The 12,149-nt window shown below is 41.4% G+C and overlaps 1 protein-coding gene across 8 annotated transcripts in view; it reads right to left on the bottom strand.

Moving 5' to 3' along the window:
* The window catches only part of RESF1 (retroelement silencing factor 1), a 54,874-nt gene that overhangs the window by 17,314 nt on the left and 25,411 nt on the right, over window positions 1-12,149 (bottom strand). For 2 of the 8 annotated variants that reach the window (XM_073321601.2, XM_073321610.2), the window contains exon 2: window positions 4,153-4,194. The exons of 2 other annotated variants lie outside the window; for them this stretch is intronic. The gene's annotated coding sequence lies outside the window, so the exon portion shown is untranslated. Of the gene's footprint in view, window positions 1-4,152; window positions 12,087-12,149 lie in introns of those variants that run through there. 4 more of the 8 variants (XM_073321576.2, XM_078850105.1, XM_073321592.2 and 1 more) reach the window with 4 other exon arrangements.

Here is a 12,149-nt window from a genome sequence, read left to right as displayed (position 1 = left end):
CTCTTTGTAGTAGGGAGTCCACCACTAAAGTGAGGATGCTGTTGTGAGAGTGGGCCCTGCGCCTCTAGTCAGAGAATTTTGACAGAACTACCCGGCTGGGCTGCACATGCACTCTCCCTATCTCACACCTGCAGCGGCAGTTAACTAGTGCTGTGCAGCTGCGCCCCTTTCCCTCCTTCCCTCAGTCCCTTCTCTACTGCAGAGGACTTCAGTTAGAACTCCCAAGTAAAGGGGAGGAGAGTGGGTAGTGAAGCACCCACAGGAAGACACACCTTGAAGAACATCAGTTACTGCAAAAAGTGAGTAACCCCCTCTTCTTTCTTCAAGTGTTGTCCCTGTGGGTACTCCACTTTAGGTGACAGTAGAGCAGCACCCCTCAGAGGGATGGAGGAGCTTCGGAGTTAGGTCTGAATGGATGATAAGATTGTCTCTCTCAGCCAAGTGACAGATGGTGAATCCTGGTCAATGACAGTGTTGTATGAATGTGTGAGACGATGTCCAAGTGACTGCTTTACATATGTCAGTAATAGGTACGTCATTCAAGAAGGCTATCAATGTTTCAACTGATCTTGTGGAATGTGTTTTGACTCATGATGGGAGTTGTAGCTCATGTTGACAGAAGCAAAGCTGGATACAACTTGAAATCCTTTTGGAAAGTCTCTGCTTACATATAGGTTTGCCTTTAACCCCTCTGTAGTGGAGAGAAACAATTTAGGAGTTTTTCTGAATGGTTTGATCTGTTTGAGATAAAAGGTTAGTGTCCTTCTGATGTCCAGGGTCTGGAATGCCGCCTCTTGTCTGTTCCTGTGAAGTTTAGGGAAGAATGTGGGACGATGAATGGGTTGGTTGAGGTAGAAAGAAGGACTTTAGGTAAATATGGAGGATGTAGTCTTAGGGTGACTTTATTCTTGAGAAAGATCATATATGGTGGGTACACCATAAGGGCCCCAAGATGTCCTACACGCCTTGCGGACACGATGGCAATGAGAGAGGCTACTTTCATGGAAAGGTATAGTAGTGAGCATGAAGCCAAAGGTTCAAATGGGACGCTTGTGAGAGATCGAAACACTAAAGTGAGGTCCCATGGAGGAGTTGGGGCTCTGGGTTGTAGGTAGAGATTGCGTACGCCCTGTAGAAATCTTTGGTAATTGGATGACCAAACACTGAAACCTCATCCACCTTATGGTGGAAGGTTGTGACTGCTGCCAGGTGTACTTGGAGCGAACTCACTGAGAGACCAGATTTCTTAAGATGAAGTATGTAGTCCAGGACTAATGGCAAGGTAGACATGGAGGCTTCAATTTGTTTGTTTAGGTACCATGTTTGAAATCTCTTCCATTTGTGGAGGTATGTTGAGCGTGTAGTTGACTGTCTACTGTTTAACAAAATGTCTGACTTCCTCATAGCAGATCATCTCCTTGCCTTGGAACCACTGAGGAGACAAGCTCTCAAGTGGAGTATCTCCAGGTTCAGATGCAAGGTCTGACCTATATCCTGTGAAAGGAGATTTGGAAGAAGTGGGAGGACATGTGGAGGGCATGCTGACATCCACTGTAGGTATGAATACCAGGTTTGCTTGGCGATGCAGCGGCTATCAGGATGACTTTGGCTTAGCTGGTCCTTGTATGACCACAGACAGCAACAGGGTAGAAAGGAAGGTATACAGGAGACGTGTGCTCCATAGGATGAAAAAGGCATCGCCTGTGGATCTTGGTCCCAGGATCCTATTAAAGTTGCAAAGTGAAGAACTCAAACATTAGGAAATGTCAGAATTACCTGTGCACCCTTGGCAGCTTTGTTTCCCCTCCACGTCCAGGCCGCCCACTCTGGTTCCCAGTCCCAGTCTTCTCATACTGGGAGTCTCAGTTTCCTTCACCTCCCAGCTCATAATTTGCCTTGCTGGCTCCCAGACCTAGTCTTTTTACTCAGTCTATTCCAGTCTCCACCCCCTACCAGCCTCCAGCTCCAGTCTCCATCCCAGGATTCTTGTCTATTCCTCTGGTCCTCCCCAACATGTCCTACATCTGGCTCTTATCCCCTCTGCATTTGAGTCAGTCTTCTCCACAATGCTGCGGTGCCCGCAGTGGGGAGCATGTGTCATTGAGAACACTGAAGAAACAGGCTCCCTGCTCTCATTTCCAGTGCCTGGCCCTACCTCAACCTAGAGCAACCATTACAGGGAAAGACTGTCTTCACTCCTGTAGCCTTAGGCTGAAGCATGCTCACTCACTCTGGAGACAGCACTTGTAGTCTGGTCACATGTAGAAGCTGCGAGAGGAAGAAGCATGTTCAGCTGCTCTATTGCCAAATCTATAGCCTGGTCAGCATTAGGAGCCTGGTCAGCATTTGGAGCTGTGAGGAGATGGTGCATACTCAGTATGGGCAGAATCTTCAGAGATTTTAGCTGTTAAGCTCTAACGAGTTTCCACTGAGCATGTGTGAACAACAATTTTTAACGGCTTATAACTTGACCAAATTTGAGTGCATTTTCACGGGAACAACAAAAGATGTATCACTAATACAAAGCCACCTCCCTGCCAAGTTTCAAGTCCCTGCTCCAAGTCAGGGGAACACCAAAGCTTTCCTAAGAAAAGGTAACCAGGGATTTTTTCAACAGTGAAAAACAAGCTCCATTCTCTCTAGCTCCACTCTCAGAAACAGTTGAACTGTTTTGGTTGAAGTCTTCCAAAAACATTCAGACTGGGAAACCTTAGTAACAGGCAGTGCTACCTGCTCCATCTAGAATGAAAATTCCCATAATCTTTATGAGGTAGTTTGATATTATCTTCATTTTACAAAAGGGGAATCTGAGACAGAGTGGCTTGCCCATAACAACCAAGGGCGAGTCCCCTGGCACCCAGAGTTGTGGTTTAGATCTCGAGAACATTTAGTTCAAGTCTAGCAGAAATAAGGCCTGAAGTTGATAAACTGCAAGAGTGCTAGCCTGAACTGGATCATACAGTAAGAATATTCAATAGGATGCTTTTCGCAATTATAGAAGGAAGGATAGTCTTGTGGTTGAGGCTTAGGACAGGGAACCAAGAGATCTGGATTTGCTCCCAATTCTGAGCAAGACACTTACAACTGTGGGGGAAATTACTGTTGACCTAACCCCTTCCCATTCTGCGGCACAATCTATGCATTATATGCAACATATGCAAGAGCTGTAAGGCAAGAGGCCTACAGGCCTGTATACTGTAAGACTTGGCTTAAGCTAAAAGCATTTACGTATGCTGGGCTGTGGCACTTGACACAGATAATGGACTAGGCCAATCTCTAACTAGAAAAGAGCCAAAAGGGCCTCCAGAAGAGTCCCTAGCTGTCCATTATATGCACCCTCCACCCTGCAAAAGTCCCTAGTCAAAACGCTGCCACAGCAAACCACAGATCTTGATAATAACAAGGTGCGTCAGCACAGTGCTAATTATGAAATGGTCTTTCCATTATCTCCTCATAAGGCTTTATTAATAATGCTTGAGTGGTGAAAAATAACTAATAAGGAAATGTATCATTTGGCTTGGATTTGGACCTATATAAGACTGGTATTATAGGGGCAGAGTAGAAAGAGACCAGGGTGGTACCTGCGTGTGACCATCTCTGTCTCCCTCTCCCTGCATGCTTGTATTCAATAAAAGGCCTCAGATTGTTTGAGCCAAACAGATGGTGTGACTCGTTTTCCACAACACACTCTACCCTATAAAGTGGAAATACTGTTTAAGTTCATGGAGTAGTGAGAGGCTGAAGTCAGTGTTTGTAAAGCCATTTTGTGATCCTTTATTAACTTTCTGTACCTTTTTAGCATCTGCTAGGTTCAAGGACAGTCACTTGCAGATACTTATTTAAGCAAGTATTACAGACCTACATATACAGAGAGATGCATAACGACAGTGACAATCAAAGGAATACAAAAGCCAAAATAAGATTCTGCAGAAAGAGTAAAAACAAAAAAAAACCCCAAACCCTGAATGTATATGAGGAAACCTAAATGCCAGATTTGAACAAGCACGTTTTACATACATGAACCTTATTCTTCCTCCAAATTAGGTTATGTTTTGTGAGTTATAAAATAATTTCACACTTACCGAAACCATGACAAACAAACTCATTGATCAAATTCATTATTAAGTTTGTGTAACAATGAAAACCACTTACTCTGATGGTATTTCGGACAGGAGGCTTCCCTCTTCATACAATCTGCAATATAACAAAAATTAGACACTAGAAGCCAACAGAAGTTGAGAATAGCAGCCCCTAGTCAAAAGGAATTTTAAATTACCTGTGCTTACCTCAAGCTAATTTGAGAGCTTCTGTTTATGGTTTGTTTTTGTTTTTTTAATAAATACAACATTTAGACCAGTGGAGTTTTATTTGTCCATCCCCTTCCTTAGTTTACTACTTCATGCATATAGACAGGTAGTATTCTCTAAATTGCAGTTAAGTTATCAGGCTGTGGCTCTTCAAGACACTGTCAAAAAAACAGACCATATAGCTTAACTGGGCTTTGATTTATTTAGTTTAATAGTGCTTTAGAGAATATGGTTATCTTCTTGGAAGATTACCACTTTATTTCATCACCATCATTGGTACTTATTAACCCCATTTGGTATTTGCCTTTTCTCCTTTAAAACATCTAAACCTAAAAGCTTCTCTCTTTTGAGAGTGAGTGGGGAAGGAAAGGGAATTTTGTCCCCTTATACATGTCACCCTTGGCCTACATAGAGTTCTGCTTCTTCAGGTAGCAGATTGATTTGTTAGAGAGCTCAAGGAACTTATCTTCCTCCATAAGGCCTATGGTTAGCCACCTGCAAGTGCAGATCTAATACTGAATTAATACATTTGGAAGTTTCTACATCTCCTGGGTGTCTTGTTTTTAGAGATTCTCATCAGGAACTTCAGGCACTCTATCCAAGGGCTTTATATTAACAGAGCCTCATCCATGTGTCATGTGGCTCATATAGATCACAGCATGATGCTACAACAACAAACTGCCTTGAGATCAAACCAGGAAAATGTCTTGAACCTGTAAATTCAAGTAAAAAAACCTCCAAATCATTTCTCCAGAATCATCCTTATTGCCTTACCACACTATAAAAGTTAAAGGAAGGTCATTAATGATGCATAACTCCTAAGATTTATTTCCCATACTTCAGGGAAAGGGAAGAAGAGAGACTGGTTCATGACGAAAATACAGTGTAGCGTCTATGTTTACCAAGCAGTTGTATTTTTAAATTGTTGCAACTTTTTGGGGAGAAGGGTGGAAAAGTAGAAGACAGTGATCAGAATGGGAAAGTGTGTATCTGCAACATGTAAAACTGTCACATTTCTCTCCGTCTACAATCAGAATTGTTGTAAACATGTAGGATATAAATATAGCTATGTGAGCGAGTGATTTTTGGAACACTGTGAAGCTGCGAACCTTTCCCCGGAATGGTCAAAGTTTTAACGCTTTCCATATTGAGTTATCTAAATCAAACCCTCTTACATTCCTTTTGTCAAACCATTTCCAAATTTTAGGAGCTTTACTAGTGGTTTCCCTTCAATTTGCTACTCACTGAAAATGAACAGTTTTTGCAAGCAAAAGGAAACTGACTTCCTATTTTGGCAGAGCCCAGCCACGACTGATTTTTCAAGCTACCAGCAGCCTTATCTTTGCCTCAAATATCAAAATGTTCATAATTCTTTAGATTGGGAGTAATAAAATACTGTTATTGGAATTTTTAGTATTTTTTGTTCTTTCCACTACAATTAACAATGATTTCAGTAATCTTCACTCTAATATACTCTGTACTCTAGGGGTGGATCCAGCCTGCAAGCCATTTTAAACCAGCCCACGAGCCACAAACTAAACTAAACTCAATTTAAGAAAAGGTATTTACAAAGGAAATCTACTATTAACATTAAACTAAACTTAAAAAAAAAAGCATTGCAACTATCAAACCAAACAAGTAATTCTCAATATTGGATTGGAGGTTAAATCAAATCAAATTAATACAAAAATTAGTTAATCACTCCAAGGATTAAGGATTCCAAGAAGATGTCTACCTATTTGCTTATAAATCCCAACTAAAGATTTACCAGGCTCAATTAAATCTACAATTTGAATGATTAAACATCTTAATATGAAATCAAATTACCTAATGTCTGAATCACTATCTCAGAGCCAATTATAAAGCTTCCTTAAGATATCAGTTCTTATGTGGTAGCTAACCCTTTCTACTCCCCATATTTCCCCAAGAGATATTGATCAGAACACTTTTGATAAACAGAAGTTTGACAACTCTTATTTACCATAAATTACAGATGACAATCTGAATTTCTCAAGACTTTAAAACATAAAACACAGAACACATTTTAATGAATAATTTTGTGAGAAAGTATTTAAAGCTGTTTAACCCTGCAAAACATTTGAGGCCTTCCCCAGGTGGACTTTATGGGTGTTATCATGCACATAGCCACACTTTCACATCCTACCCTAAAAAAACCCACCACGAAAGAAGACTTGGACATCTGCAACTAAAAAAAAAAAGACAAAAGGAGGTTTGCCAACTCTTCATTCAGCTCTGAGTCTTCTGGTCTCTCAGAGTAAGAGCTAGAACTGCAGACAAGGATCCAGATGGTGATGTTCTCCTGGCACAGTGCTTCTTGCTAGCAGTTCTTTGGGTGCAGAGAAAGAATTTGGTTAAAAGCCTGGAGTGGCTTGTTTGTTGACATCATAACTTCTCCCCAAGCTCTTAGGATTTCTGAAATGTCAGTCTTCCTTCAGATGGCTTGTTGACCTGTAAAGTGAGGTTTCTCAAACTCACCCTTGATTCTTAATAGTTTGTGAACTTTGCTTCCTCCACCTTGCATTGCCTTTCTCTTTAGACAAATCAGGTGTGAAACATACTGTGCAACTTGGTCCAATCAAAATTAGGTTATCCTTAGCAAGAGTTGTGTCTGAGTTAATGACTACTTGATTTTTGAACAACAGACTCAACAAGTTATTTAACCAAAGATTATCAATCAGATTAGTACAGCACTATACAGAATACAGCAAGAAGAGATGCATTATCACCCTTGATGTGATAAAGAGCTGGTTCTGTGTCTCTTCTTCACTGCAACTGGTGGGAAGCACAGTTTCATTCCCGAAATTCCAAAAACACTGTCATTATATCGGGTTTTTAAAACAAAAACCCTATATAATTCTTTGCCAAAAGAAACATACGTTCTGATTTCATTTCTTATACATTCTCAGTTTACCTGATTTATGTGTGAAGGCACAATTATTTACAGCTGAGAGGACTAACAATTCACCAAGATAATATCTTTCAGTGGGTCTTTCTTCCCCCATAATCATAATCATTCCCTAATAGGAAACATCTGTTTAACAATCATCCGTCATCAGTTTCCCAGGTTTATATATGCTTATGTAAGGATTATATAATTTATTTCTTTTAAGAGAATGGTTTCTAAGACTATCTGGAGTTTTACAGACATGGAGATGCCAAGGATTCTTAGATACAGCCTAATACATACAATTCCTGAGTAGGGTTATTTACAGGTCAAGAGCTAGTATTCTGGGCTTTAGAATTCAAACACACACTCTGCTAATATCAAAGATTCTAAAGAATAATTTATTTTTATGTTAATGAAATATGCAGAAAGGAAAGGACTAAAAGGGTTAATATTTACTAACAGGTAGGTATTAACACAAGCATCAATTTGTAAGAGCCCCACTTAAATCAGTGATGCAAAAAAATTTGGTGTTATTTGTATCTCAAAGACTATAGGTTTGTGACCTCCGAAAAACAGTAACAAAAGCAACATGTGACCACTTTTAAGGAAGCTGGCATGGTCTCATGTGAATGAAAAGTCATAAGATGACATTGTATCACCAGTTTAAGGACACAAAAAATATATAAAATGGTATAAAAATTGATGATTGGGAAAAACTAGCAACAAAATATACTCTCCATTCATCAGCAAAATTCAAAAGTTCAAACTTATGATCAGTTCCATCATCTACAGTTTCTCCTCCACTAATTTAGAACCAGACAATTGATCCTATCAGCAAGGCATTTATGCAGTAAGCTTCTTATGCTGCGTTATAGATCAAACAGCTTATCTTTTGAAATCAACATCTTGATAAAAAAAATTTTTTTAAGCTTAGAATGAAACTCATTTGAAACACAGAAGACTTAAATTAATATTTTAGCTGAGGTTTGTATACCCACACATGCTATTCTCCTCAAAACATTTCAGAATTAGGGACCAAGAACATTTCAGTGTTTTGTGACACACAAATCTCAGATCATATCTGCTACTATCTTACATCTGGCTCCGTCAAACACACTAGATGCTAAATCTCACACCACATTCTGCGCAGTCCAACCCCAGAAACTTGAGATCCTCAAAACACTTGTTTTGATGAAATGCCTGATGTTGGCATTGCTATCCCATCTGCATTGGATCCAGCTAGCTCACAAAAGCTTATGCTCAAATCAATTGGATAGTCTCTAAGGTGCCACAAGTACTCCTTTTCTTTTTGCGAATACAGACTAACACGTCTGTAACTCTGAAAGCTACATCCTTGTTCTCCAACTGCCTCTCCTGCTTCCTGGATGCCTGGACTCAGATTACTTCAAATTGCTGGGTTCTCAGCACAGCAGAACTGGGTTACACCATTCAATTGCCAGACAGCTGCCGTGGCACCAGGTGAAGTCCTGGCAACAACTCCCCGATGCTTGAGGGCACCAGTGGTGCCAAGTCTTGCCCCTCTGGGGACGCCGGTACCAGTAGGGTAAGAAGGTCCCTGGCTGCTGCGAATGCCTCAGGAGCCGACAATACTATGAACTGTGCAGTATGCTGTCTGCCCCAAGGAAGCTGTTCCTGTGCCAGTGGAGCTTGCGGCAGCACTGGAGTTGCGGCGACCTGAGTTGCAGTTCTGGGAGAGAAGAGCAGGTCTCACTCTCACGGTCTTTTTGCCTTTGGCATCGGGGACTGACTCTTCTCTTGGTGCTTACGGTGCTTCTTCTTAGGCACCGGGGAAGACAATTGGTGCTGTGAATCCAGAGGTTGGGAGAGCTGCTTGGTGTGAAGTTCAAGCGTGGCTCCAAGGCAGGTCTTAAGGCTGCCTCCATGAGGAGGACCTTCAGTCTTGCTACTCAGTCCTTTTCAGTTTGCAGTCTGAAGTCCCTGCAGATTTGGCAGCGGTCCTTCCTATGAGATTCCCCCAAGCACTTGAAACAGCTCAAGTGCGGGTCTGTCATAAATATAAAGGGAAGGGTAAACACCTTTAAATCCCTCCTGGCCAGAGGAAAAACCCTTTCACTTTAAAGGGTTAAGAAGCTAGGATAACCTCGCTGGCACCTGACCAAAATGACCAATGAGGAGACAAGATACTTTCAAAGCTGGAGTGGGGGGAGAAACAAAGGTTCTCTCGGTCTGTGTGAGGCTTTTGCCAGGAACAGAAAAGGAATGGAGTCTTAGAACTTAGTAAGTAATCTAGTTAGATATACATTAGATTCTGTTTTGTTTAAATGGCTGATAAAATAAGTTGTGCTGAATGAAATGTATATTCTTGTTTTTGTGTCTTTTTGTAACTTAAGGTTTTGCCTAAAGGGATTCTCTACGTTTTGAATCTGATTACCCTGTAAGGTATTTACCATCCTGATTTTACAGAGGTGATTCTTTTACTTTTTCTTCTATTAAAATTCTTCTTTTAAGAACCTGATTGCTTTTTCATTGTTCTTAAGATCCAAGGGTTTGGGTCTGTGTTCACCTATGCAAATTGGTGAGGATTTTTATCAACCCTTCCCCAGGAAAGGGGGTGTAGGGTTTGGGAGGATTTTTTTGGGGAAAGACGTTTCCAAGCAGGCTCTTTCCCTGTTATATTTTTGTTAGACGCTTGGTGGTGGCAGCAATCAAGTCCAGGGGGGAAAGGAAAAATAGTTTGTATCTTGGGGAAGTTTTAACCTAAGCTGGTAAAAATAAGCTTAGGGGGTTTTTCATGCAGGTCCCCGCATTTGTACCCTGGAGTTCAGAGTGGGGAAGGAACCTTGACAGGTCACCCAAAGGAACAGACTTACCACAGAAGGCGCAGGGCTTGAGACACAGCGACTAAGGTATGCCCTGGAACTGGGAATGCAAATTACCCCACTAGCTAAGCACGGAGGCGTCCAAAACTATTAAATTTACTCAACTAATTCCTAACAAACTACAATAACCATTTACACTAAGAATTGGAGAAAAAACCACTAGGAGGATTGGCTGAGCAAAGAGGGGTTCCAGCAACCAACACAGGCGGTAAGAAGAAACTGAAGGGGAGGGGGGTCAGCAGGGTCCTTTATATGAGCACTATGAGGGTGTGGCACCAGAGGACACTGTAGCCAACTCGACAGATACCACTGGGGAAAAAAATTCTCAAAACTGTGGTCTGGGCGCACACGCACCTACATTGGAATAGACATGTGCAAGCACTCGAACAAGAACAAGTGTTAAAAGCCTACAATGTGTCTTAAATTGTAATCAGTTGTTTGTTCTCTTATCATTGGAAGGCAAAAATAGGTTACCCAGGGTAACTCTCCCGAGTTTACCAAGGGTTCCCTCAAAACAGCCCACCTGTTCACCAGTTATCCTGAAGTATGGGTCTCCAGGGCCAGCGAGCATCTTGGGTTTGCCAGGGGTTCCCCATTTAGAAGCTCTCCAGAATAGCTTGGACCTGTGACCCCCAGTGGACACACACACAGCCCTCCAACGACTGACACAAGCAGTGTTCTTTTCTAAAATAAGGCACCCTTTTATTGGTGCAAACAACAATCCAACACAACAATATAAAACACAAATCCCTTATAAGTTAAGGAGTACTCCAAATCATGTTGCCTTACGGAAGTGACGCTAAGCGATACGTCCCGCTTCAGATTGCTAGTCTTCCACTAGTCGCTGACAGCAGTTCTTAGATGTTCTTTAGATCTTACAACACTATATATATAAATAAAAAATGTGTGTGTGGGGGGGGGTAATAAAGATAATGGGTGAGTGTGTGTTGACTGTAAGAGGCCTTTATATATATAAGGCCTTTTACAATCAACACAAAAACGCCCATTCATCTTTATTAACCTCTCCGAACACATATATACACAAAACACTCTACTATATCTGTGACCATAGCAGTAACTGTAAGTTTTTCTGACAGACTTACTCCAGTGACTATGCTGCATTATCTCTCCCACGCGTACTCAGAATCTTTGTTCATCTCTCTCCTCAACTGTCCCCCTCTCTCAACTGCCAGACTGACCTTTATACCGTTTTTCAATTCTATTTTTAGACAGGACAGCATCCTACTTATTTACCTTCTTTTGCTAATTGTCAGTTCTATTTTTAGACTTGCAACCGTTATTTACCTCAGTGTTATGATCTTAAGTCATTGTTTACCACCCTTTTACTGCCAATTCTCTATTTAGCCCAATGCGATCTGCAGTTTCCATCTAATGGTGGAGTGACTATTACTTATTGAAAATGGAAGCCAGGGACACAAAACAGAATCTGGGGACTTTCACTGGCATCAGTCCTAGTTTTAGTCAGTTATGCTGATCACAAACTACTGCCTGTAAGACTTGCACTGCTAATATTATCCTATCTCAGTTCAGCAAAGCCTAAATCCCTCTGTGAGCATTACTTACTTGCCCTGTGCATGTTCCAAGTTAATAAGTTATAACAAATTTTATCAGTATTATAGCCTGCTTCAGGAGACCCTCATTGAGAAAAAGGTTGGGGTCTGGAAGTCAGAGCCAGAAGGCTGAGCTCCAGCTAGGAAGAGCAGGGAGTGGTAGCTTCACAGACTGTGACAGAAGAATAGCTCTGGGTGTGATGGAAGATTCCAGAGCCAAGTATGAACTTTGTGTGTGGGGTGGACTTTATTTTGAGACCTTGAGGATTGTACTTGATTTTTTTTGTTATTAAACCAGTTCCAGGCAGGGATGGTGGTAGTCATGAGGCTGTTTGGAGTTCTTAGAGGGCCCTGAAGAGGGGAAATAGAGGCATGGTGCCTCAGAGCCACCACTGGCCATAAGAGTGCGCTTTGGAGACAGCTGAACTTGTTATAGGCTTAAAAAAAGTCCCCAACTTCTGTGAATCTTGAATCTTCTAGCTGTCAAACAACTCTATTGATC

The sequence above is a fragment of the Lepidochelys kempii genome, chromosome 1, assembly GCF_965140285.1.
Source record: "Lepidochelys kempii isolate rLepKem1 chromosome 1, rLepKem1.hap1, whole genome shotgun sequence".
NCBI classification, from domain to species: domain Eukaryota; kingdom Metazoa; phylum Chordata; order Testudines; family Cheloniidae; genus Lepidochelys; species Lepidochelys kempii.
This window is presented reverse-complemented; position numbering and strand designations above follow the sequence as displayed.